The sequence below is a fragment of the Trachypithecus francoisi genome, unplaced genomic scaffold (assembly GCF_009764315.1).
Source record: "Trachypithecus francoisi isolate TF-2019V2 unplaced genomic scaffold, Tfra_2.0 Lachesis_group8, whole genome shotgun sequence".
Lineage (NCBI taxonomy): Eukaryota > Metazoa > Chordata > Mammalia > Primates > Cercopithecidae > Trachypithecus > Trachypithecus francoisi.
This window is the reverse complement of record NW_022681473.1, coordinates 30,195,653-30,221,837: the sequence shown is the minus strand read 5'-3', so window position 1 is coordinate 30,221,837 and position 26,185 is coordinate 30,195,653. Positions and strand designations below refer to the sequence as shown.

The window sequence follows — 26,185 nt, the reverse complement described above, 5'->3', positions numbered from 1 at the left end:
CAGCAAAAATGTTCCTCCTCTATAAATAACTCTGACTGATCTAATTTGGCACCTAAAATTTCCACCATTAATATGCTTTTTTTGAGCTACCTTAAGGATATGCATATTTCAGTAGGTTAAGCAATGAGTCATCTTGGATTATACTGGCACACTTTCAGGGAGCAGCATGTGGGATGAATGTGCTGAGGGCATGTATGGAGGGATGAGGAAAGAAAATTGGTGTTAGGGGATCCTCTGGATCAGCAAGAGGGCTCTGGGGACCAGAAGGGAGAGGACTGGATACCCCAAGGAAGAAGAGAAGGAGGCTTCATAGAGAATCTCCACATCCCATCTTTGCCAAGGCCTGGATGTGCTGGGTCCTCCAGGGCACCTACATCTTTACCCAACCTCATCCAGTAAGGTCACAGATTCTCTGGACTGAGCCTGCTTTTGGAAGATAAACTCAGAAAGATCCATCCAACTAAAGTGTAGCAAAGAGAAGTGAGGTTGAAATGTATTAGTTGATTAATCCCCCTGGCTTAGAGGGAAGCAGGTCTGCCCGTGGGATTGGAAGATGGATTTTAAATCCTGACTCAGCCACTTACTCACTGGAGCTCCCATGGACTTGTAAAACAGCCATGTGACCTTGGGCAAGGCGCTTATTGTTGCTGCACCTCTATTGGAAGAATTCAGTGAGGAATGCATGATAGGGCCAAAGTAGAGACTCAGCGGATCAGCATATGGGAAGCTCAGCATCCCTTCCCATATTTATTTCTGTAAAACAAGGTGTGTGAACCAGATCTTTCTCCAGAGTCCTGGATCTCCATGGTTTTCTTAAGGGACAGAGGAGATGGGGAGGAGGCTGAGTTGGGGAACAGCATCTGGACTCTCCAGTCTTGTTTAAACCAGAGAAATCCCAGGTAAGATTTAGTTTGGAAAAAAAATGTGTTTTGCTGTGAAAATGAACTCTGATATCCTCTGGAGTGGGTGATCACCAGAATTTCTTTTCACTAACATATTATCATCCCAAGAAATAGTAATGTTTATGAAAATGCCTTAAAATGATAACACACTATACAAATGTAAAGCTATATTATTGTCGCTATCATTTTTCCTTGTGGTTTTAGCTTGAATTTTGGTTAGAACAGGTCATAGTATCAGTCTTCATAACTCTTCCCAGTAGCTCCACTAAATTATTGCAAAGCCCATTAAAGTGAGATTGTTCAGAATGAGATGAGAGGTTCCTATCTTTTCTTAGGAAGGAGTGTGTTTTTGCAGTTCAACTCAATGCATTTATTGATATTACCATATCTAACATAGTGACAGGGTGTTTCTGTCTATCTCTGTCTCTGTCTCTCTTAAAAACAAGATTATTGGCAGGGCATGGTGGTGCGGACCTGCAGTCCCAGCTACTCAGAAGGTTGAGGAGGCAAGACCGTGGGAGCCCAGGAGTTCAAGACCAGTCTGGGCAACATAGTGAAACCCTGTCTGTAAAAATGAAAACAAAAAGATTATCAAGGCAATGTTTCAAAAGAGTTTATAAATACTTTACCGTTTGTATAAAATTTCAAATCATGCAACTAATGCTAATGCTAATGGATACTGGAATATATGATAAAATATAAAACAGGTGTGGAAATGATGAACCACGATTCAGGAAAATGCTTAAAACAATTCAACATCTGGAAGCCACTCATGGCATGGAGTAGGTACCGAATAAATACTGTTAAATAAACAACTGGCACTTTTTGGAGAAGGTGGAAGAATAAAAGTAAGGGAGGTGTGCTGAGACTTTGATTTTAATATCTTATTTCTTAGGCTGAGGGTTACACAGGCATTTATAATCATATATACTTTTGTACACTTGAAATACATATATTTGTGTGTGTAGGTGTGTCAGAGTCTCACTCTGTTGCCCAGGCCGGAGTGCAGTGGTATGATCTCGGCTCACTGCAACCTCTGCCTCTCAGGTTCAAGTGATTTTCGTGACTCCGTCTCCTGAGTAGCTGAGACTACAGGCAAGCACCACCACACCAGCTAATTTTTGTAATTTCAGTAGAAACACAGTTTCACCATGTTGCCCAGGCTGGTCTTGAATTCCTGGCCTCAAGTGATCCGCTCACCTCGGCCTCCCAAATGCTGGAATTACAGGCGTGAGCCACTGTGCCTGGTCTGAAATATTTCATAATGTAAAAAACTAAACCCAAATACAGATGTCCACTTTCAAGGCGCTCATAGGCCAGACCTAGGATTATTGCTACTAACTGATATTTATTATCCCAGCACCAGCATGTTTGGCTGTGTGTCATGGGTAAGTTACTCACCTTCTCTGAGACAGTGTCATCATTGTAAAATAGGGATAAAAGAGTTTAGACCTTGCAGAGTCCTTCAGATTAAAGGAGATAATCAGTACGTGGCACTGAGTACTTGGAATATATTAAATCGTGTGTGCTCAGAGATATGATCGCATACAGCATCTTGGATCTGCCCAGCAACTCTATGAAGATGAGAAAACAGACTCAGGCGGGTCAGAGCCAGAACATGATATTTCTGGAATTTGAACCCAAACGTTCCCCTTTCTCTTATCCAGGCTGAGTGCTAAAGGAGTTTTAAGAATGGAATTTGCCTGTTGCCTACGTCTCCCTCTCTTTTTCTTCCTTTGTGTCCTCTGAATATCTAGCACCAGTGGGACTTTACAGTGTTGGCCTCAATGCTGTAGTGTGCTGTGTGCACAGTTGTCTCCAGCTCCCTGAGTTAGCAGAGCGTTACCCCAACTCTGCCCTGTGGCCAGCCCATGTGCCTTACAACTTCCTGTTGCCAGAAGAGAGCCTTGCTCATTCTCTAGACTCAACCAACAAAAGCTGCCTGCCATTTTCAGAATGCCCATGAGCAGTGAGAAGTGCAGAGCTGTGTCCTGAGCTTGGCAGCCATCTTGCATGGTGTTAACAAAGAGTAATTAAGTGATCTCATAAAACTCAGTGGTGGAGGTTGTGGTTCAGAGCAAGCTGGGTCAATGCCAAGGCTACTTTGGCTTCATCTGGTCCATAGCCCCACATTTCTCTTCTGATGGTTCAGTTCCAGGAATGAGAACCAATCTGAGTGCAAGAAGACTTGGGTTTGAATCTGTCTCCTCCAATTACTAGCTGTGCGCTTGGAAAAGTGACTTAACCTCCCGAGCTGCTGTTTCCTCATCTTAAATGGTGATAGTAATCTTTCCTTACCTTAAGGTTGTTGAGCAGCTTAAATAATATAATGAGTTGAAAGTTTTTTGTATGATCTGTTATTAGGAGTCCAAATAGTGTCTTATAAACAAGAGGATAGAAATAAAAAAAAAACAGGATTCTGAAGGCTGGACTCATTGCATTCCTTGCAAACTACCCACTGAGCCCCAACTCTTCTGTCAGCTCAAAGTCACTTCTCAGAGTAAACAACATTGTCCTGAACCCTGCACTTGCCAACATCTCCTCCTCTTCCCTGATGTCAGCTCTGGGCTGGAGTTGTGGTGGGTGAGGGAAAGGCAGGATAAATCAAAAATTGATGTTTTAAGAAAACCTATGGTATTCTTGGATGCAAAGGTATGAGAATGATACATTGGACTTTGGGGCTTGGGGGAAAGGGTGTGGGGTGGTGAGGGAGAAAAGACTACACATTGGGTATAGTGTACACTGCTCGAGTGATGGGTTCACCAAAATCTCAGAAATCACTCCTAAAGAACTGATTCAGGTAACAAAACACCACCTGTTCCCCAAAAACCTATTGAAATAAAAACAGAAAATTAAACAAATGAGAAAACCTATGGTATTCTTGGAAGAAGCGCAGTGGTGAAGTGGAGTAAGCGCAGACGTGGAAGTGATGTGAACTTTGGTGAGCTGCTGAACATCTAAGGATGATTTCCCTCATCTGTCAATCAGGAAACAAAATCCCTTACTTGTACAATGAGTATTGTAAGGATCAATTCAGATGATACATGTAAACATGCAATGTGGGACTGGCAAGTAGTAAGCATTCCATAAATGGCAGCTATTAATAAGTAATAATCACCAAGTGGTGGGCTGCCTTTCATGAAAACATTCCCAGCAAGCTGCTCCTTAGAGCCATCTCTGTCCAGTTCTTTCTTTCCAAGGCTTTTCTGGATGTTCATTTATCCCAGATTTCTCCTGTCTCAGGAGCGAGGACCCCCAGAGTGGAGCTTGCATGAGGATAGACTTGGAGGGCTTTTTTTTTAGAGCTATGACTTTGAATGGTCTCTTCATCGATGCTGACATGTGAGGGTTGGTGGAAGTGGTCATGTCTTAAAATGTCTGATGTCTGGAAACACAGAGATGTGTACACAAAACATTCATTCATTCAAGATGGAATTAGTGCCCAAGACACAGAGGCAGGGGCTAAATAGCAAACAAGGCTTGATTCCTGCCTTCATAGAGCTTACTCTCTTGTAGGGGAAACATGAGTAAATTCAGCAGAGTAAGGGCTCTAATTGGGTAAATGGTGGCTGGGCTGCCCATGTCCTTGGGGTGGTGGGAAGGCTGCTGATCTGGTGTGCCAGGAGACCTGAGTTTTGATGCAGGCTCTGTGACTTTGAGCAGGTCGTTTCCAACTTCGGAGCTTCCATTTCCCTAGCTGAAAATGGGGCGCTTGCCATACTTGATGCTGTATTCTGAGTCTTTGCAGCTCTGACATCTTTGTTTCTTTTGGTCACTCAGAGACTCCAGGATTGGGAGAACAACCTGCGTTCTGATTTAAAGTGTGAATCTAATAACTTCAAAAAGAAAGGGACTGAAAGGAACAAACATGTTTCTGTTTATTTTCCATCCTTCTTTGGGGAAGTGTAACATCTGAAATCAAATTCTCATTGGCTTAGCCAATGTATAGACTTCCAGGGGAAATTCTCACTGCCCAGAGAAGTGACTAAAAATGACCATTGCAGCCGAAAGGAGAACTTTTTAAAAAAAATCTGTGCTCTACCGATGGATGAAGTACTGCTGCACATGGACAGAGTGGATCTGGACATTCAGCATGAGCCCAGGGATCCTGGGAATGGATCGGCTAAGCATAGACAGGGTGACCTATTGAGGTTCACTGTGGTCCTGATCTATGTGGCCTCTTCCTAAGGGAAGATTTTTCTTAAGATTGTTTCCTTTTCCAGCAGATATTTGTGAAGAAACTGCATCTGTAGTCTCATTTTGTCCTTACAATGACCCTGATGGATGGGAGGCAGAGGGATGATGATCAGTAAGAGCTGGCAAGGCACCAGGAACTAGTGAGAGCAGGACACCTTTTCCACTGCTAGGTAAATGAACCTAGTGACCACTGGCACCATGGGTGAGGGGACTGCCTGGCAGGAGCTGTGGCCATAGCTAGGGGGTTACAGCTATAGCCACAACCCTGGCCCTTTAGGGAGGGAGAGGGGAAATAAAGAGTTCATATCACCCTCCTCTTTCCCTGGAGTCTTCTGCCAGTACCTTGCATTGGCTGAGTCTAACTGGAAGCCAGAGGGCAAAGGAGGTACCCTTTCCAGCTCTGCAAATTCTCTTCAGACAGGGTCGGGATTTCTGGAGAGAATCTGCAGAATTGGAAAGCAGAGCAGAATCAATGCCAAGCAAGAGACTCTGCAGACTCTTACAGCCTTGGGACCTGAGAAAGCAGGTCTCCAGTGAGCTGTCACTGAAGTCTGTGGATCTGGCCCTCTCTTTCTCTTCTACAGCAGCAGCAAAGGAGCCATGGGCCAAAGGGACTTGCTGGGTAGAAGTGGACCCACATTCTAAAGAGGAATGGAAGAGAAACCTGATTTCTTTGACTTGCTCTGCTCCTGAAGATGAGGAGCAGGCACAGACCAGCCCTCTCCACAAAGACAGATATATTCTTCCATTCATGGGAGGGGTAGTAGAGACTAACATTTGTTAAGTATCCATTACATGAAGGGTATGGAGGTAGGCCCTTTATGGGTGTAGCCTCTTTTAATCCTTTGGTGATCAACTCATGAAAATAAACAGCTCCAGAGCCAGCTGTCTTTGGAGAGTGTAGGCAGGCCCAGCTCTGGGAAACCTGGTGACACTGACCTAGTTTGACTTCCAAGTCTTCTCTCTTCTTCGATTCTGGTGAGCTCCACTCTAGCCCCATAGTATGGCCAAGCACCCAGTTACTGCTTCCATCGGGAGGAAATAAAATACCTGATGAATTTCTTCACTCAAGGTGTTAGGAACTTAATGTGTTCTCCCTCTCCCCCCACCGGGAGAATTTGTGTTTTCTAAGACAGTCAGAGAGTGGGTGGTGCTGAACTCAAAGGAGTGAATCACTAATAGTGGAATCCCAGGCATTTAGGGAGGTCCTATTTCTGGGGTGGGTTCCTTCCTGACACTTCATTTTCTACAAAGGTAGCAGCCACCTGTTGTCTCCAGAAAGGAGGCTGTCCCTGTGGGTGTGGTGATGGTGGGAAAGGAGAGGCACCTGCAGGCTGAAGCCAATGTCATCTGATTTTCAAAACCAAATCTCTCCCTTCAAAGAAGAAGCGGCTTAAAAATCCACATAGCCTCCTGAGTGGAGGGAAGAATTCCCTCTCTTCTCTCTGAAACAGGGTTCCCTTCACCCAGAACACGGTGCTGTTGTTATGCAATGTCCCTGTTGGCAAAGATATTTGAGCCCCTTGTTTTCAGGTCTGTGTCATTTCCAAGAAAGAGCTGTGGCCTTTGAGTAGGACTGGGCTCCTGAATAGGGGCCCTGGTGCCAAATGAGGGAGCCAAGAAAAGGCAGAGAAGAGGAAAGTCCTGACTTTTACACGAAGATAAGACAGCCAGCCCTGTGGCAGCCAGATGGCAGCCCTGTTGCTCTGTAGTGGCCTTGGGGTCAAACTAGGGGCAGAGCTGGGCTGAAGGCAGGAAGGCCAGGACAAGACAGGTGAGAAGGGCAAAGTCTCCTGCAACCTGGTGAGAGGATGTGGGCTAAGCCACTCTCATCTGGAGCTGAAGTCTTGGTGGAGAATGGCCCTCAACATTCAAGTTCACACCCATGGATTGTAAAAGGCAGGGCTGTGGGGAAAGGTTTTTCCCATTATACTTAATAATATCATCAACAACAATAATCACTACTACCATTTATTGAGCATTGACTCAAGACAGGCCCTTTATGAAAATTATTTACTTAAATCCTTACAAAGCTTCTATTCATTTACCCAACACATATTTATTGAGATCCTACAATGAGTCAGGCATTATTCTAGGTGCTTAGTTTAGATCAAGGGACAGGACAGACAAAATCCCTGTTCTGGTGGCAGGGCTACTACATGCAATTAACAGCACACATCTCTAGAGGGAGTCACACACGTGGGCCACCTTATGACTGGTGTGCCCTGAGGTTGAGCATCCTGGCAGCCCCTTTCTGTGACATTTGCATTCTAGCGAAGGGAGTCTAATACCAATAAAGAAGGTGTCATTATCCCCTGACTACAATTTAGGAGACAGAGACACATAGAAGTTAAGTAACTTGCTGAGTTTTTCAGCCAAAAATGACCCATGATTTATACTGAAGTCAGTCCTTGCAATTCACCTGTGCCATGTACTTGCCTTTCTCTCCCTGGTGGGCACAGGGAGTAGGGAGTAGACAGGCTGGCCAGGGGAGCGCTGGGCTGGCTGGCCAAGTAGAGGCACCATGTCCTGACTGGGTGAACAAAGACTGGGTAGGAGGTAACAGAATCCCTTGGTGAGTCTAACTTAGCTATGGGAAGGCTTGCTGACAGCAGCTGCCTCCATGTAGAGGGTGGGGTGTCTGGCCTTTAATCCTCCCCAGCTGAGGATTTAGTCAAAGAAGCTTGTCTCTGGGGATAGCCTGTGGTCTTGAAGGGCCAGAGTTAGCTATCAGTTCATCCATTTATTTATCATTCATTCATTATTTTAAAAAAATTTCCTAGTTACTTTTGGAGGCAGAGAAGTGGGTCCAGAGACCTAGAGGTTTGCAAGGGTAACTTCTAAACTTCTTTGGTTCAGAACAGAATAGAAAGTGTCCTCGGGTGACCTTGGGTCTGCTTCCCAAGTAAATTGAGCATACGCAGCAAGAACAAAGACTGCACTCTACTCTGGTGAGCTCAGCCTGCTAGGCTTGGGTCTGGATTTTATAGCAATGAGCTTGGAGTCTGACCTTTGGGCCAGACAGGGTACTATCCCAGACATGACATAGGGAGAACCTTGTCTATATTCCTCCGCCTTTGTCCAAGCCTGCTGTGTCCTTCCTCTTGATGAGGAATAAAGACGGCCTCTGGGTGTGCATCCTCTTCCTTCTTCCATGTCCAGATGTACCTGTGTATGTGCAGTGGGCTTCTGAGACCTGGGCAGGGATGCCACAGACTGCAAGCCAGATGCTTGGGATGCCAATCCTGGGACTTTGAGGTGGAAGAGAGGTTCTGAGGGGCATCTCTGTATGGGACAGAGTCAAATGGAACACATGCAAGTCCCTTAGAAGGCTGGTATCTAAGTATTGGCCACACAATGTCCATTCTTCCTCCATTGTTCGAATTTCTCCTTCTCTATCCTTCCATCTTTACTGGCACCTTGAGAAAGGATGGTGTAGGTGAATTAGTGGTAAAAAGGGCCATGTGATTTCTTTCTTGGGCCCAGTGTGATGCTTCTAGTTACGCTAATGTGGGTCCTGGGACTCTTCCCAAGATTTTGTGGAAAAGTCTTTGTATTTGTGCTGGTAACAGAGGAAGGAAACCAGAGTTAGGGCTGGTGGGATGAAGCAGTGGGAACACCAGTTTCTCCTTTTGTCAGATTCAGGGATTTCTTTCTGTCAGAGACGTCCGTGGGGGAGGGATGGGATTGGGAGTGAGGAGAATCCTTTCCTCTCCTCTTACCATCTGGTGGTCCCAGTGCCCACACACCAGCTCGTTGGATGGACATTTTGATTCCCTTAAGATGTGCATTGTTTAAATCATTGTTTGTCATTAGCTCCCTGGAGAAAATGGAGAAACTGAGATATTAGTGAGAAAACATAAAGTTAATTGAGTGATGGAGACTGGGAGAAGGGGAATGTTAGAATGAAGTGAGCGGGGTCTGCTAAAAGGGAACTTTATCTTCTTCTCAATTTTGCCTAAGACTCATGTTGCCTGGGCAGTCTCTTTTTGGAAGAGAAGTTTTCATGACAGTTTGGGCCAGGGATGGCAAATAAATGCCTGACATGGTTGCTGCCAGCCCCTGTCTCCCGACACGTTAGCAAGGGCGCACACCACTTCTCCTCTCTGTGACCATAGACTCAGACCCATTGAAATCCAGCATCCTGCATGGCCCCATTGGTCAGAGTTGACATTTGCAATGAAGCCACTTCCGTATGCCTGGTTAGGCCTTTTGCTATGAATTCTCTGGAGTAAACTATTTCCAAGGGGCTACATCTTATTCTTGTGACTTCCACGGGATTTGGAGCCCCAGAAGACAATCCGGTGTGGATTCACAAAATACCCTCTAAATTTCATGGCTGTCAGTGCGTACTAAGCCTGACTGACTCACTGGTATCTGTTTGTTTCCTCCACTGACACAGCTGGTTCTTAGGCTCAGCAGGAGTTTGGGCTGAGACCTCTCATTGCTCCACATTCCCTCTGTTACTAATGAGGCGTTGTTCCTTAATTACTAGGTGCTGGATACTAGAATTGCTTTTCTTTGTTTCTGGGGATTTAGCAAAGGGCTTATAAATATTTCTTGTGTTGGGCATGAACTGCCTGATTTTTTCATTCTTCAGGTCACTGAGTAGGCAATCAAGGCAAATCGAATTTGCTGGGAATCAGAATGAAGGGAGACTAGGAAAAGTGATGCCTAGAACACCAACAGGTGTGGGATCATCTTCATTGTCCCTTTCAGAGCCTTAGATATAAGTCCTCTGGATATGCTCTGCTTGTTTATTTAAAGGAAAAAATTATCAGAATGTGGGAGATATGGGTGCTTTGGGTAATTTCATATTCTAATTGAAGAACATGAATGACATTATAATATTAAACCACTAGTAGCCTTTGCTGTAAAAAACTCTTCCAAAATAGCTGAGTCTAAGTTTCCTGCCTCAGTGTATCCCACCTCCTATGCTCGAGTCCTTAATAATCCAGAGTTTCAAGGTCTCAGTGTCCTAATCTTGAAAAGCAGAAACTTTAGAAGTTTGCTGAAGTTTATTAGTTGGCTATATGATCCATCAAGAAATTGTCTTTTTTGGATTAAATTCAAGAGAGATTTAAAAAATCAGTTGTTTCTTTATCATGAAAACTAAAAAATTAATTGAAGGTAGAGGCTAGTTGGAATTCCAGTTAATAGATGGATTTCTTCCTTCTTAAAGAAACCTGTGTCCAAGAGCAAACTGCATCCTGGTGGTCTGTGCTGGCCACATTCAGCAAAAAATGGTCTGAGGTTTAGAAGGTCATCATTCTCAAGACTGTCCCTGCCAATACATTCTGTGATTCCAGGAGGTCACCTGACCTTTATGAGCCTCAGTTTCCTCCTCTGTAAAACGGGCAAGGTAATCATGCTGGGCAAAATATTTAACCTAAGTGAGGAAAATGTATGATTAGTGCCCTGAAAAACATGTAGAAAGACATTAGACATATTTTATTCAATATCATATTGAAATTAGTTTTAAAAAGAAGACCTATTGGATTTTCCAAGAACAACTAAACTGATTCCTTGCAGACAGTTTAGAGAATATAGAAAATTAGAAATAGGAAAAAGTAAAACAAAACAAAAACCATCAAACAAAGTCTACTCAAGTACAGGTACTCTTAACTTTTGGTTTATTTCCTTCTAGTCATTTTTAGTGCATTTTTAAATTGTGGTAAAATATATGTAACATATAATTTACCATTGTAGCCATTTTTAAGTGTAGAGTTTAGTGGCATTAAGTACATTTATATTGCTGTGTAACCATCACCACCATCCGTCACTCCAGACTGAAACTCCATGTCCATTAAACAATAATTTCCCATCCACCTCTCTTTACCCTGGTGACCACCATTTTACTTTCTGTCTCTATGAATTTGACTTTCTTGATGCCTCTTATAAGTGGGATCATTTTTAGTCATTTTTATAATAGGTTTCCTTTAAAAATATGAATGAAGCCTAATGAATATTGAATTTAGTGTACTGGTTTCTTTGAACATTTCAGCATCAAAAGCATGTTTTTGTATTCTATATTCTTCTTGTATTGCTATATTCTCTATAGGTGTGTGTGTGTGTGTGTGTATGTATGTGTGTGTGTGTGTGTGTATATATATTTTAAGGCGGAGTCCCACTCTGTAGCCCAGGCTGGAGTGCAGTGGCGCAATTTCAGCTCACTGCAACTTCCACCTACTGGGTTCAAGTGATTCTCCTGCTTCAGCCTTCCAAGTAGCTAGGACCACAGGTGCACACCACCATGCTCGGCTAATTTTTTTTTTTTTTTTAAATTGAGACGGAGTCTCACTCTGTCGCCCAGGCTGGAGTGCAGCAGCGCGATCTTGGTTTACTGCAAGCTCCGCTTTCTAGGTTCACGCCATTCTACTGCCTCAGCCTCCCGACTAGCTGGGACTACAGGCACCCGCCACCATGCCTGGCTAATTTTTTGTATGTTCAGTAGAGATGGGGTTTCACCAGGATGGTTTTTGTATTTTTAGTACACATGGGGTTTCACCATGTTGGCCAGGCTGGTCTTGAACTCCTAACCTCAGGTGATCCACCGGCCTTGGCCTCCCAAAGTGCTGGGTGTGAGCCACTGGCCCCCGCGTTGAATGGAGATTATGGGGAATCTCCATTAGCCATTTTTAATGGCTGAAGATTATAGAATCTAGTGGGTGTACCATCCATTATTAGTCTTCTCTTGTTTCCAAATATTTGCTGTTTCAAATAGTGTTGTGAAAACATATTTTCAAGTTGAACTTTTATCATATTGAGAGGCACTTCCTCTGTGCAGAATCAAGAAATTAATTACTGGTTTCTAAGAAATGTGAACCTTTCAGGCTCGTAATCTGTATTACCAGATGGTTAGGAAAAAATGCTCAGAAGGTGCCATTCACAGATGGAGTGGGCTTCCACCAGGGGCTGTGAAGCTCTAATCTCAGAGAATGTCGACTACTGGTAGGGCTGATTCAAGTATTAGACAACTAGGAAGGGTGGGAAGGGCCGTGAAGCTTCCAAAATGCCTATGTAGGAGAGGCATAGGGGTGCTGATCTCTTCATAATGGGTGTCGGGAGTTTTCCTTGAAATAGCATGCACAGATTAAGCGCTGTTCTTTCCTTTAGCTTGCGTGTTTATCTGGGGCGACTTGGAGGGTTGCTAATGGAGATTATGGGGAATCTAAAGCCACACCCCAAATTGCCCCTTGGTTCCCCTACCTGGGGGAGAGTTGACACTAGTCAAACTTCTCCCATCTCTGAGATTTTGTGATTCTAGGACTCTTGCCACTGCACAGACTCCAGCTGGACCCAGGGACTCCAGCTTCTCACATCACCCTGGCTCATCCATAACTCTCTTTTGTTTCATCTCAAACATCACTGAGAGATGGCTGCCTCCTCTCCCTTCCTAGGAAAGCCCATGTCACAATAAGCACGCCTGTGCTTCTCGTCAATGCTTTCTTGGTAGCACCATCTGACAAACACTGCTTGCGGCTGCCTTCAGTTGCTCTCCAAGAAGACGTCATAACCATGAGAGAGATCTGAATCAGCCCATATTTTCCCCTGTGGCACTGTGTGCTTTGGCTGCCTGGCCAGAAAGCTGGGAGTGTATTTACCTATCATTTTGATACTATCTTGGGGTGTAATTGGAATTGAGCTCTTAGTGTGGAAATTCTTACTCAGAACACAAAGGATTGAAGGGTGCTTGGAGGCTGAACTCTGGAAGGACTCTTCCCTGAGGCCTGTTGGCATCTGGCTCTTGTTTCTTGGAGCAGTGGTATGGCCCATAGGTGGGTGTTTCCTTTGGGAGCAATTTCTTGCTTTTTCAGTAGCTCTGGGCTGTCACTGAGCCCACTGTTCCTTGTCTTCTCTGCATTGTTTAGTGACGATGTGGGTGAATTGCTCCACAGTTTAATTCCAGTGGTAGAGCAGTCGCCATTTGTTGGTTTCTGGTTCCTATGGGAACTCTGGTCTGCCTCTCACTGTGTTTCCCTTGAACATGTCTGGGGTTCCTTCAAACAGCTTCATGTCTCTCTGAGTGTGGAGACTCAGATTCCAACTCAAATTCTAAGTCAATGGTCTCAGCCTTTAGAATCACAGAAGGAGGCCAGGTGCGGTGGCTCACACCTGTAATCCCAGGACTTTGGGAGGCCTACGCAGGTGGATCACCTAAGGTCAGGAGCTTGAGACCAGCCTGGCCAACACAGTGAAACCCCGTCTCTACTAAAAATACAAAAATTAGCCAGATGTGGTGGCATGTGCCCGTAATCCAGCTACTCAGGAGGCTGAGGCAGAGGCAGGAGAATCACTTGAACCCAGGAGGTGGAGGTTGCAGTGAGCCGAGATTGTGCAGTTGCACTCTAGCCTGAGCAACAGAGCGAGATTCCATCTCAAAAAAAAAAAAAAGAACCATGGGAAGGAGAGATCATATATGACCCATATATGACCCATATATGTGAAAAGTCCTATCATCGCTACCCACACCAACAGTATTAGTGGAAAAATATCTTCAAAGGACATTTGTTTCAATGATATATGAGATTTGTTTCCTTCCTTAATTTTTCCTTGTACAGCTATGTAATGATTTTTTAAATCAGATCCTCTTTTCCCCCCTATTAATTGTATTTATAGGATGGATTAATGCTGACACAATAGCAAATGATGTATGCACATTTAACACATTTCATGAAGGCATGAAAGGGCACACAATAAATTCTGTGAAATCCACATTAGATCATGCCTCTCCTTTCTCAGTTGAGAGGTGGGCTCTGACAGTGCTCAAGAGAAAAAACATCAAGTTGTGACAGTTTTAAAAAAATATTTTAAGTATTAAACTATTTATTATGGAACTTAAAACATACACAGAAGTTGGCAGAATAACATTGTGTACCCTAAATATCTATCTACAAACCTCAACAGTGATCAACCTGTGGTCAGTTCTGCCTCTTCTGGCTCCCATCTGCTCTCTGTCTCCAGTTTATTTTGAAGCATGTCTCAGACATCCTGTCACTTCAGTATTGCACTATGTATGCCCTAAAGGTAAGCATTCCCTTTACAACATATACCTACTTTTTACATGAAGGACAATTAGTGCATTTTCATAAGGGTTTTAGAAAGGGAAGAGACTATATTTCTTTAATTTAATAAAATGTATCATACAACTAATCCATGTTTACTGCTTCTAACACTGATACTGTAATAACAGGATTATTCTATTATATATAGATTAGTGAGATCAATTTGTCAGATAAACTTAGAAGGGCCATTAGGAAAGTTATGTCATAATTGTTAGTCACTTGCTGAAGCCAAGACTTTAATTCTGCAGGATATCATACCAGGATTCAGAATTGTACACACTGAATGTGTTTGTCCAGAGGTAATCTCAGATCCACTGTATATAGTTCTCCATTTGCCTAGCTATGGGGTTGGATATGTCAGTTTTTTTCAGACCAGGAATCTCCTAGCTTTTTTTTTTTTTTGAGACAGAATCTCTGTTGCCTGTGCTGGAGTGCAGTGGTACAATCTCTGCTTATTGCACCCTCTACCTCCCAGGTTCAAGCGATTCTCATGTCCCAGCCTCCTGAGCAGTAGCTGGGACTATAGACACCTGCCACCATGCCTGGCTATTTTTTTTTTTTTTTGTATCTTTAATAGAGACGGGGTTTTGCCATGTTGGCCAGGCTAGTCTTGAACTCCTGATCTTAGGAGATCCGCCTGCCTTGGCCTCCCAAAGCTGGGATTACAGGCGTGAGCCACTGCACCTGGCCTCCTAACTGTTTGGCTGCACACTTCTATCAGTAGATAATTAAGCATGTACCCATACTATTTTCTACAATATAAATTATTTACATATAAATTATATTATGTACTCAATTATGCTGGTAAATTAAGTATATTATAAAAGAGAAACTAAAAGGATGAAATGAGAAGTAAAAACGAATGTCAATTCTGATATCTTCATCTTCCCCTCAGTGGATCCTCTTGTACATACCCCAATTTGCAGACCACTGGAGGAGGCTATGGGAGGCAATATTATATCCCAGTGAGATGTGTGGGTTGTAAAGCCAAACAGCCTGAGTCCACATCCCAGCTCCACCACTCCTTAGTTCTGTGATCTTGGAAACATCACTTAACCTCGCTGAATCTGTCTTCTCACCTGTAATATGAGGGCATTAACCCCTTACATGTTATTGTAAGGTTAAATTCTTAGATAGTGCCTATGGTAAGCATGCAATACATTTTAGCCAATAATAATAGTAATGATAATAACGCATTCCTAGAGGGCTGGGATGGATCTAGATTTTTCTTTCCCTTTTAATGGAGGATGGCAGCATGATGCGTGATTTTACACTTCCTCAGACATTGATGGTGCTGATGATGGTAATGATGGTGAGGCTGCGATGATGGTTTCAGGAATGGGTGTGTTGGACGTGATGAATAGCATGACATATATTGTCACTCATTTAGTTTATCTGCATTGATGATGATGCTGATGATATGATGACTGTTACAGGGATGGTCACATTGTGGGTGATGAATATGACCAGAAAGGGAAGACTTTTACAGTTCCTACCTGAACTATAACATCGATATTTTCATTTGTCTTTCCTAGGAACCCTTACCTTAATCACCTGACCAATATGTTGATGACTAACATGTTGTGCCCTGCCTTTCTTCCGGGCCTCTCTGCCTTGTTGATCTGTTTTGCTGGTGTGCCCCCCACTGTGCTCTTGGGTCTCTGTCTCTTGGTAAAGCCTAGTATTGCAGTTGCTGTACACAAACCCTGTAGATGGAGTAAGCTCTCTGTTCACTGCAGGGCCATTCATCTCCCAGCAACTATTTTATATTTATGTCAAGAGACTTGCCTCTCAGCCCCCGGGGACCAATGCAAAGAGTGCTGGAAACCTACGGAGTATGACCCTTTGTGGCCTTATGCAAGAAGTTAACTGTGTCTTTCCCATCATGAGAGAGGACAGACATTGTAGAAATCAAACACATAACACCTGTGCAAAACCGGGGGTAATGCCCAAAACCTAGTTAGGCAGGGGCGCCTGGAACATGCTTGTCCAGGAAATTTTCCACTCAGTTCTGCTGCCTCCATGTCCCAGATGATCACAGAAGCCTCCTGGGAAGCGTTGAATAGCCCCTCGCCTGGGGATCCCAAGAAAGTTGCAGAGGAAAGACTTTCTTTTCCAAGATCAGAACAAAGGAAGGTTAGCATTGTGCCCAGCAGTGCCAAAAGGTAAGGCTGGATTAAAATAAGAATTTGCCTTAAGCTCTTTTTCTGGGGGCTCGTTTTTTTCATTAACCTTGTTGGCTGGACTTTAGGGAAGTATGCACTATCTTCTCCAGAAGTGCTTCAGATTTTATATTTTTAAGAAATTCAGGAGTCTGAGTTAGGCACTTTAATGTAACCTCCCGGAAGCTTTTGTTCTAGGAATTGACTTGGGGATGAATCTTTTTTAGCAAATTCTGACACAATAGTGTCTCACAACCTTTTATTTTTTCTACAGACCACATGGTATCCACCTGGGATATTCTGAAAATGAACAGTGACACCTAAGAATGTATACTTATCTCTTCATGCCAATTCTCCAAACCAGATATTGCCCATGTCTTAAAATTACTTGCCTCCAATTTTAGGGCATGAAGTATGAGATTCTGTAGCATGGGATTATACGTTCTTAAAATACTAAGTATATATAAATTATCCCTTAACACCTTTAACATGCAATTTTTTTTTTTTTTTTTTTTTGTAGAGACAGTATCTCTCTGTGTTGCTCAGGCCGGTCTTGAACTCCTGGACTCAAGAGATCCTCCCATCTCGACTTCCCAATATGCTAGAATTACAGGGATGAGTCACCACACCTGGCCCAACATGAAATATTGCTTAACAGTATTCTTCAGGATAATATATTATTCTATAGATTTGAAATAATTTATCAGTTCTATACTTAATTATAAATACTCTTGGGAATAAAACATACAATAAGCAAACAGTCATGCTATTCAAAATAATTTGGGATTGCCTTTGCAAGCATTTTGTTTGGGGTTTCTTCAACTGATTGAGAGACCCTGGCCAGGGAAGAGAAAGAGAATTTGATTTGTGACACTAATGGAATGGACTACATCCTTTTGGTGGTGACTCTGTTGGGGACTTGTCACAGAGCTTATTTTCTAAACAGATATGAAAAATGAAAGTCAGGCTGCTGTCTGGTTGGTAAGATAAAGCTTGCATTAATACTTGGCAGCATTATTTTGGCTAAAGTGTCAGATCAGATGTCCACATTATCACCTCCCCTTCCCAATTCCAACTGCCAATGATAGAAAAAAAATAAAAGACTAGGAATAGGTCCATCAACTGGTGGATGGCTAAACAAAATGAGGTATATACATGCAATAGATTGTTAATGAATCGTAATAGGGAATGAAATACTGATACATGCTATAATATAAACGACCCTCATAAACATCATGCTAAGTGAAAGAGACCAGATGCAAAAATGTCATATACTGTATGATTCCATTTATTTGAAAAACTCAAAGTAGGCAAATCCATAGAGACAGAAAGTAGATTGGTAGTTTCCCGGTGCTGAGGAGGAGGCAGAGTGGGAAGTGACTGCTTAATGAGTATGAAGTTTCCTTTCGGGATGATGAAAATGTCTTGGGACTTAGATAGAAGTGATGGTTGCACAACATTGTGAACGCACTAATTGCCATGGAGTTGTACACTTCAAAATGGCTAAAATGAATTCTATGTTATGTGAATTTTACCTGAATTTAAAGAAGAGTAGAAAGAAACACCAAGGAAAAGGGAGGAAAGGAAACATTATTGAACAAGACATTTCAACAAGTTTTGGAATATGGAAAATATATGGAGAAGTGGCAACTGACTTATCAGAGTGGCAGCAGAAATAATCTACGTGACTGTGGGGAATGGAGTGGGATGTGGAACCGGTGAGAAACAAGCCGCTTTACTGGGAAGAACTACAGAAAGATGGAGGCTTGAACGCAGCTAGTGCTACTACAGGTAGCAGTAAACAGGGGGATTTGTTGAACTTCAGAATACAGAGAATTTTGATGTAAGAGGCTTTTTTATTTTTATTTTTTTATCATCTCAACCCAGGAGACTTTTTTCTGTTCTCTAGGTAAGGGAAATCTAGAGACAGCCAAGTACAGGGTGCAATATTATCTAGAAAATAAAGAAGAGGTTTGAGTCTACAGATGAGCCTCCTACTCTCTTCCTGGAATGCTGGCAGCCAGGCTTAGATCAGCCTCTCCACCCTGCCCCAGGCAGAAGATGGGAAGATCCCTTTCTGGAGAAACTGACTCATCCAAGAGATAACAGCTCAGATTCTTACTTTTTAGAGCTCCCCAGTAAAATGCAGCTCACCACTTGAACAGTTTCCGGTGATGACCCCTGATCAGGCCCTTACTACGAACCTCTGGATTTTACTTGGTTGTTTAGTATCTCAATGTTAAAGATCAAAAGAGAAAAAAGCAAACAACCCCATCAAAAAGTGGGCATAGAATATGAACAGACAGTTCTCAAAAGAAGACATTTATGCAGCCAACAGACACATGAAAAAATGTTCATCATCACTGGCCATCAGAGAAATGCAAACCAAAACCGCAATGAGATACCATCTCACACCAGTTAGAATGGCAATCATTAAAAAGTCAGGAAACAACAGGTGCTGGAGAGGATGTGGAGAAATAGGAACACTTTTACACTGTTGGTGGGACTGTAAACTAATTCAACCATTGTGGAAGACAGTGTGGCAATTCCTCAAGGATCTAGAACTAGAAATACCATTTGACCCAGTCATCCTATTACTGGGTATATACCCAAAGGATTTTAAATCATGCTGCTATAAAGACACATGGACACATGTTTATTGCGGCACTATTCACAACAGCAAAGACTTGGAACCAAACCAAATGTCCATCAATGACAGACTGGATTAAGAAAATGTAGCACATGTACACCATGGAATACTATGCAGCCATAGAAAAGGATGAGTTCTTGCACTTTGTAGGGACATGGATGCAGCTGGAAATCATCATTCTCAGCAAACTATCGGAAGAACAGAAAACCAAACACCGCATGTTCTCACTCATAGGTGGGTATTGAACAATGAGAACACTTGGACACAGAAAGGGGAACATTACACACCAGGGCCTGTTGTGGGGTGGGGGGAGCGGGGAGGGATAGCATTAGGAGATATACCTAATGTAAATGATGAGTTAATGGGTGCAGCACACCAACATGGCACATGTATACATACGTAGCAAACCTGCACGTTGTGCACATGTACCTTAGAACTTAAAGTATAGTAAAAAATTTAAATAAATAAATAAAAATAAAAGGTTTAGACCTGGGCAGCGAGGGGGGGGGGGGGTGGAAATAAAGATCAAAAGGCAGGATCACTTTTGAGGAAACTTCCAACTTTATTGAAAGAATTTAAAAAAAAGAAGAGGAAAAAAAAACTTGGTAGTGTAAAGAGCAGCGAAATGGCAGGGAAGTGAAAATTAAGTTAAAAAGCAGAAACTTTTATATAATTGTAATTCTTTGCAGAGATAAAGAAAGATATTGCATACCTAAAAGAAGTACAAGTTGCCATGGAAGCAGATTCATTAGTGAAGAGGAAAGAGATCTTGGAAATTAAAGACATAAAAGACAAAATAAAAATTAAAAAAAATTAAACAGAATTTAGAACTTAATGTTGAAATGATAGAACTTTAGATCTCAAAAACAACAACAGAGAATCAACCCAGGAGATTGTGTGTGACTAAAAGAAGTCTCAGAAAGAGAATAGAGGAAAGGAAGGAGTATTACAAGAAAAGTTTCAGGAATAAAATGTCACAGGCCTCCAGATTGATAAAATCCATCTTGTACCCAGAAAAAAATGGACTTTTCAAGAACTGCATCAGAACCTATCCCTGTGAAATGTTAGGACAAGTAGATCCTAAAATCTTCCAGAGGGAGTCCATACAAAGGACTTGAATGGCATTAGACTTCTCTATATCAATATTGGATGCTGAAAGTAAAAGAGTAATACCTTAAACTTGCTAAAAGGAAATGATTTTTAACTAGAATTTCATTTCCATCCCAATTAAAAAAACCTACTGTGAAGAAACAATTCAAATCTTCTCAGGCATATAATAACTGTAAAATTCTACCTCCTGTGCACCTAATCTTGGCAAGTATCTCAGGAAGATGCACTTTGCCAGAACAAGGACATAGTTCAAGAAAGTGGAAGTAATGAGATCTGGGAATCAGGAGATCACATGATACAGAGGCACAGCTAGAGGGGTCCCAGGGAGAGCATGTCCAGGGTGACAAGGAATGGGCAGCTTCAGAAAGGACAGCATCGGGGAAAACACAAAATGAATATCTGATTGGCATAAACATTTGGAAAGTAGTATTAAAAATGTGTGTAACAGGTGTGTTTTACATTTGCCGAAAAAGAATAAAAGGCACAAAAACCCCCAAGCAGATGAAAAGTAAAGAAGACAATGGTTAACTCCTGGAAAAACAAAAAACAATATTCAAGAAAGGAAATGAAATCATGGTGTACTTCTTGACTAATGGGTGAAAAATGAAGATGTACATAGTTATTAAATTGCAAACATTTCTTATTGAGTTAACCCAAAGTTGTGACATTTGGAAGCAGGGGTAGGCACAGTGGGGTATAAGAGACCTAAATCCTCACTTACCACAATGTCTAAAATTGCCATACCAAAGAATAGCAGCATAGTATATTATTTATAAATGTGGATGCAAATACCAGAAGAAAAATTAAAGGAAGTGAAAAATGCTCTCCTCTAGGAATAGGACAGGGAACGTAATAGGGAAGAGATATTCTGCATTATCTCAATTAATTCTCACAACTGTGACCAAAGCTGTTTTGCTCTCCTTGTTTTACAGATGAGCAAACTCACAGAGGGATGTAACTTGCCTAGGGTCCTATAGCCAGCAGCTCATGAGTGTGGAATGGGGATTCAAACAAGGTCTAGGAGACTCCAAAACCCATGTGCTTAACCATGAAGTTTTACTACCTCTTCTCTGCTTCTTCATTAAGTATTTTTAGTGCCTAATTGCCCATGGTCTGTGCCAGGTGCAGTAAAGGAGGATTACGCAGGTGCAATATGAGCCATGACTCTTGTTGATATCAGCACGTCAAAAATAAAGGCTAATGAGCACATGAAAAGATGCTCAACATCACTAATCATTAGGGAAATGCAAAACTGCATTAAAATATCACCTCACATACATTAGGATGGCTACTATGAAAAAAACAGAAAATAACAAATGTTGGCAAGGATGTGGAATAACTGGAACACTCATGCACTGTTGGTGGGAATGTAAAATTGTGCAGCTGCTGTGGAAAACAGTATGATGGCTCTTCAAAAAATTAAAAAAGATAGATTACTCATATAATACCACAATTCCATTCCTGGATATATACTCCAAAGAATGGAGAAAACAGGATCTTGGAGAGATGTTTGTACACCCATGTTCATAGCAGCATTATTCACAATAGCTAACACCTGGCAGAACCCAAGTGTCCACCAATGAGTGAATGAATAAACAAAATGTGTTATATACACACAATGGGATATTAGTCTTAAAAAGGAAGGAAATTCTGATTTATGCCACCACATGGATGTGCCTTGAGGACATTATGCTAAATGAAATAAAGCCAGTCACAAAAGGACAAATATTATATGATTCCATTTATATCAGCTACTTAGAGTGGTCAAATTCATAGAGACAGAAAGTAGAATGGTGGTTGCCAGGAATGTAAAGGTGGGCATTTCTCAAAAAACTGAGAAATACAGAAAAATAAAAATCACTCAAACACTGTTTGCCATACTTCCATCCTGGTTTCTTTTAAATCTATTTTTCTTCTTCTTCTTTTTTTTTTTTTTACTCAAAGAAATACATGTTTATAGTTTAAACACTCAAATAGTACTACAGGTTTGTAATAAACAAGAGCGGTCTAACTCCCTTCCTCCCAGCCCTGTGTTCTGTCCTTTCAGGTGTTGTTTCTGGTCTTTGTATTTCTCAAAAACATGCCTAGATGTATTTCCTGTCTCCTTGTATTATTTATTCATTTATTTATTATTTGTTGAGTTTATTGCCATATAGGGATTAGATCACTTACAGGGCCTTCCTCACACCGTGCTCACTTTCCCCACCTATATGCACATTTCTCTTTCCCTGTCCTCCTGGAAGTAATATTACTCTTTTAGTTAAGACACAGGTCAGTATTTATGTTATGATTATGTAAATATTGTTTATGTAATGTGGTAGGGTTACTTACTTTATTTTTTTTAATTCCTTATCCTCCTTCACCCCCTCCAACCCCAACCCTAGTCTCATCCTGGAGTTCACAATTATCTCATTTTTCCTTTGCTTGGTTTTCTAAAATCTGTCTCCTGGCTCTTTCTCTAACTCTTCTCTCAGTGAGATCGTTTCTCAGCTCTACCTTTTCCCCTTGTCGACATTGCTCCAGAGCACTCCAACCTGCTCCAGTGGCTATTCTGCTTGGTCAGTCACTTGTCCTCCTAGGTTTTCTTATCTCCTTCATCCTGGGGATTCTGGTCTCCCATTTCTTGTGTTAGACCAACTGTGTCCTGGATCCCATATCTTTCTGTCTCTTGGTTTATTTCTTTGCTTTGATTGAACATACTACCTATGACATTCCTAAGAAAGAATGAAAGGGAAATGATTTTTTTGAGTTGTGTGAAGAATATTAAACTCACTACCCTGGAAGGATCATTGTGCCTTTATCTGTATAATGGATTCCCCTTACACTTCTCAACCATAGACAGCTCTGTTCTGTCCCTTGAGCTCCCTTGAACCCATCCCCCAGGACAACATTTCTATATGTCTTGGTCTGGCACGAGGTGACTATCTATTCCCAGCAAATGCCAATCAACACTTGTCTTAATAATACCTTAGCCTCAACACCCAAGGTTTAAGTTGCATTAATCACCTAATAAAGAAACCTTCACAAGTGCTAATTACTAACCTAGTCCTTAAACTAGACTCATTTAAAGAGGTGGCATCTTAGAAGTTACAGTGTTTATAGTCATTCAACAAACATTTATTGTCAGCCATATAGAAGACACCATGCAAGGGCTTTACATGGGTTATCAGATGGAGTCCTCATGAAGGTCCTGTGAAGTGGGCATTATTGCCATTTGTAAATGAGTTTCAGAGAGATAAAACTTCTCATTCAACACATTTACTGAATATCTACTATGTGCTAGAAAATGAGGATACTGTAGGGGGCAGATGTACATGTCCCTGACCTCTTGGAGTTTCTAGTCTAACCTAGTCTGTTTCCAAGGGTAACAGATAGTCTATTAAATACATTAGAGACAAATGTCATGAAAAAGAAGTACAAGATGCTATGGGAATGTATAAAGGCCATAAGTTGTCCTAGTCTAGGGACACAGAGGTGGTTTTTCTAAAGCAGTGCATTAAGTCTGCAGGATAAGGAAGAGTCAGCCAGATGAAATGAAGTCTATGGTTGGAGAGAGGGAAGGAAGAGCATAAGCAAAGGCTCAGAAGCAGGGAGAAGCTTTGCATATACGAAGAACTGAAAGGCCAATGTGGCTGGAACAAAGAACGGAGTGGTGTGGCATAAAGTGCAACAGAGACTGGGTTAGGGAGAAGACCATGAAGCGTTTGTGCACTCTGTTAAAGAACCTGTATGCGACCTTGGTGGATGTGGGAGACATCACTGCTGGACTTGAGGGGCATCCCTGGAGATGGGGATAAATGGAGGGATACAGGAGGTGTGAAGCAAGAGGCTTGTTCATGGTCAGAGCTGGCGTCTGAACCCAGCTCTCATGACAAGTCTGCTGCTCTTTTTAGTACACAAAACCTGTTTCCTTCCCTGTGCGAGAATGAACAAGGTGCCTGCACATTTTTCTCTTCCAGTGCAGTGTTCAGGGACGCTAAGTTACACCCCAACAGCTGTGCAAAATCTGTTTCTCTCTTGTGCAGTGATGGAGGTGTTGTGAAAGGTGTTACATTAATGTTGTGAAAGGTGTCACTCATTTGGGAAATTAGAACAAAACATTGTCATTGTCTTTAACAGCACACAGCCTAATAGAGGCAATAGGAATGTAAATAGGGTCCCAAGCCAAAACTAAACATGAACAAGTTGTAGAATCGTATACAATTCTTAGGGTCATAATTCTAGGGCTACATGTTTTGACTGTTTGACCACACTATATGCAGCAGTATCGTTAATGGTCCTGGAACTAGGCAGCATTTTCCGAAGTAGACTTAAAATAGCATCACTCTTAGACTGGCCTGATTCTCTGTCTTGGCTAGAAATTGTGTTCCTCAAGAATAATAAAACATTTAAAATCATCTTTATTTTTTAAGTTCAGATGTTCTGCTAAATAATTGATCTTCATGAATTCATTGGTCAATGTTTTAAAACTTTCCCATGAACGGGCTTATTGGAAATGGAGGCAGAAAACAAGTGTTCAGTAATATGACCACATGGCCTAAATTTCCCACAATATGCTTAGTTTACATGTGCAACATGTTTGTCAGACATACACCCAATTTTGTTTGAAAATAGCATTGACTTCCCAGGAGTGGTGTGTAGGGACTCAAGGGTCCTAGTATGTATGTCTCTAGTGGAAACTTCGGGGTTCAGTTTGAAAAGGCAATGGATCTCATGTGGATCCCTGTGATTCTCAGGGATTCTAGACTGGGCAGTTCCTTGTGGATGCTTGGGGAAGTTGGGCTGTGATCCTTACAGACCTTCTCTGAGCTGCCATACGGATGGGACAGGGGGTGAATGATGGAAAAAGAACAAATGTTGCGGATGGTCCATGATTCGTCTGCAAATATTGTAACACCCTGTACTACCTGGCTTATGCTTTAACAAAATAGCTTGAGGGACATTAAAAAAGTAGTGTTCCCTGGTGTGCTGGTAAATATTTATTGATACAAAGATTGTGTAATCACAATTTAAAATATATAGTACTCTTGATTATAAATTCCTTATAACTAATTGATCCCCGTAGAATGCTCTTGTTGATTTTTGTTTGAGGCTCTTGTATCTATAGTGTATCCAGTCTATTACTGCAATTGACGAACAAGTGCCATTCCGATAAGAATGTGGGCTGAGATTTCCCTTTATGTTAATGAGTAAGAAGAAAGGGAAAAAACAGAGCTAGACATTGGGCCTTCAATCATGTGTTAACAACACGAGCAACATTTTTGTTGAACTGGATAATAGTTTTTGAATACTGGAAGAATATTGCCTCAGTCTTTTTCTGCTATTCACCATGCATTGGCTACAGTCACATTTTAGAATTTAATCTGCATTATTAACATTTCTCCACCACTTTTTATAAGTCTAGACTGGGGTTTATTAAACTATGGTCTAGGGGCCATATCTGGTTCCCTGACCTGTTTTTGTATATAAAGTTTGCTGGAACACAACCATGTCCACTAGTTTTATATATTGTGTATGGCTGCTTTTGTATTACAATAGCAGAGGCAGAGTCGAGTAGGTTGGACAGAGATTGAATGGATCAAAGTCAAAATTACTTAATATCTGGCCTTTTGCAAAATAAGTTTTATCAAGCCTTGGTCTGGACAGTCAACAAAACAATAAATCAAGCCTTGATCTGTAGTGTCTGCCAATTTCCATGGTGTAAATGCTCCTACCATGGCCAGTTTCTATCTACCAATGTGACACAGCAAAACAGAGTTGGGAAGAGATATGTAAAGTGCACTATTATAGAGTATTCTCACTCTATAACTACAGTGGCCATGAATAACTTCCAGAGCACAGACAATAGTAAAATGTAGTCATAATTAAGAACTGGTAAGTTTTGAGTGTTTATTACCTTTGTTTCTAAATACAACTTACTTTATTGTAAGTTTATATTTTAATTTCTAATAATGGCTGGGTTTAACAAATGGTTTGCAAAATCTCTGAGAACTTAACAATCAGTTATCATGAGTGGGCACTATTGCTTTTGTTCAGTGCCCAGCCATCTTCTTTTTTCAGCCATTTCCCTGTCTCCAGGAGATAATCCCTTTTTTCTTC

General features: G+C 41.7%; 1 long non-coding RNA gene across 1 annotated transcript; it reads left to right on the top strand.

Annotated features, from left to right (window-relative positions):
• The first annotated feature begins 376 nt into the window (after window positions 1–376).
• Window positions 377–17,084, top strand: LOC117080195. Its single transcript, XR_004435750.1, has 4 exons — window positions 377–899; window positions 14,007–14,126; window positions 16,196–16,329; window positions 16,847–17,084. It is a non-coding gene; the product is annotated as an uncharacterized LOC117080195 (long non-coding RNA).
• Window positions 17,085–26,185: the final 9,101 nt, after the last annotated feature.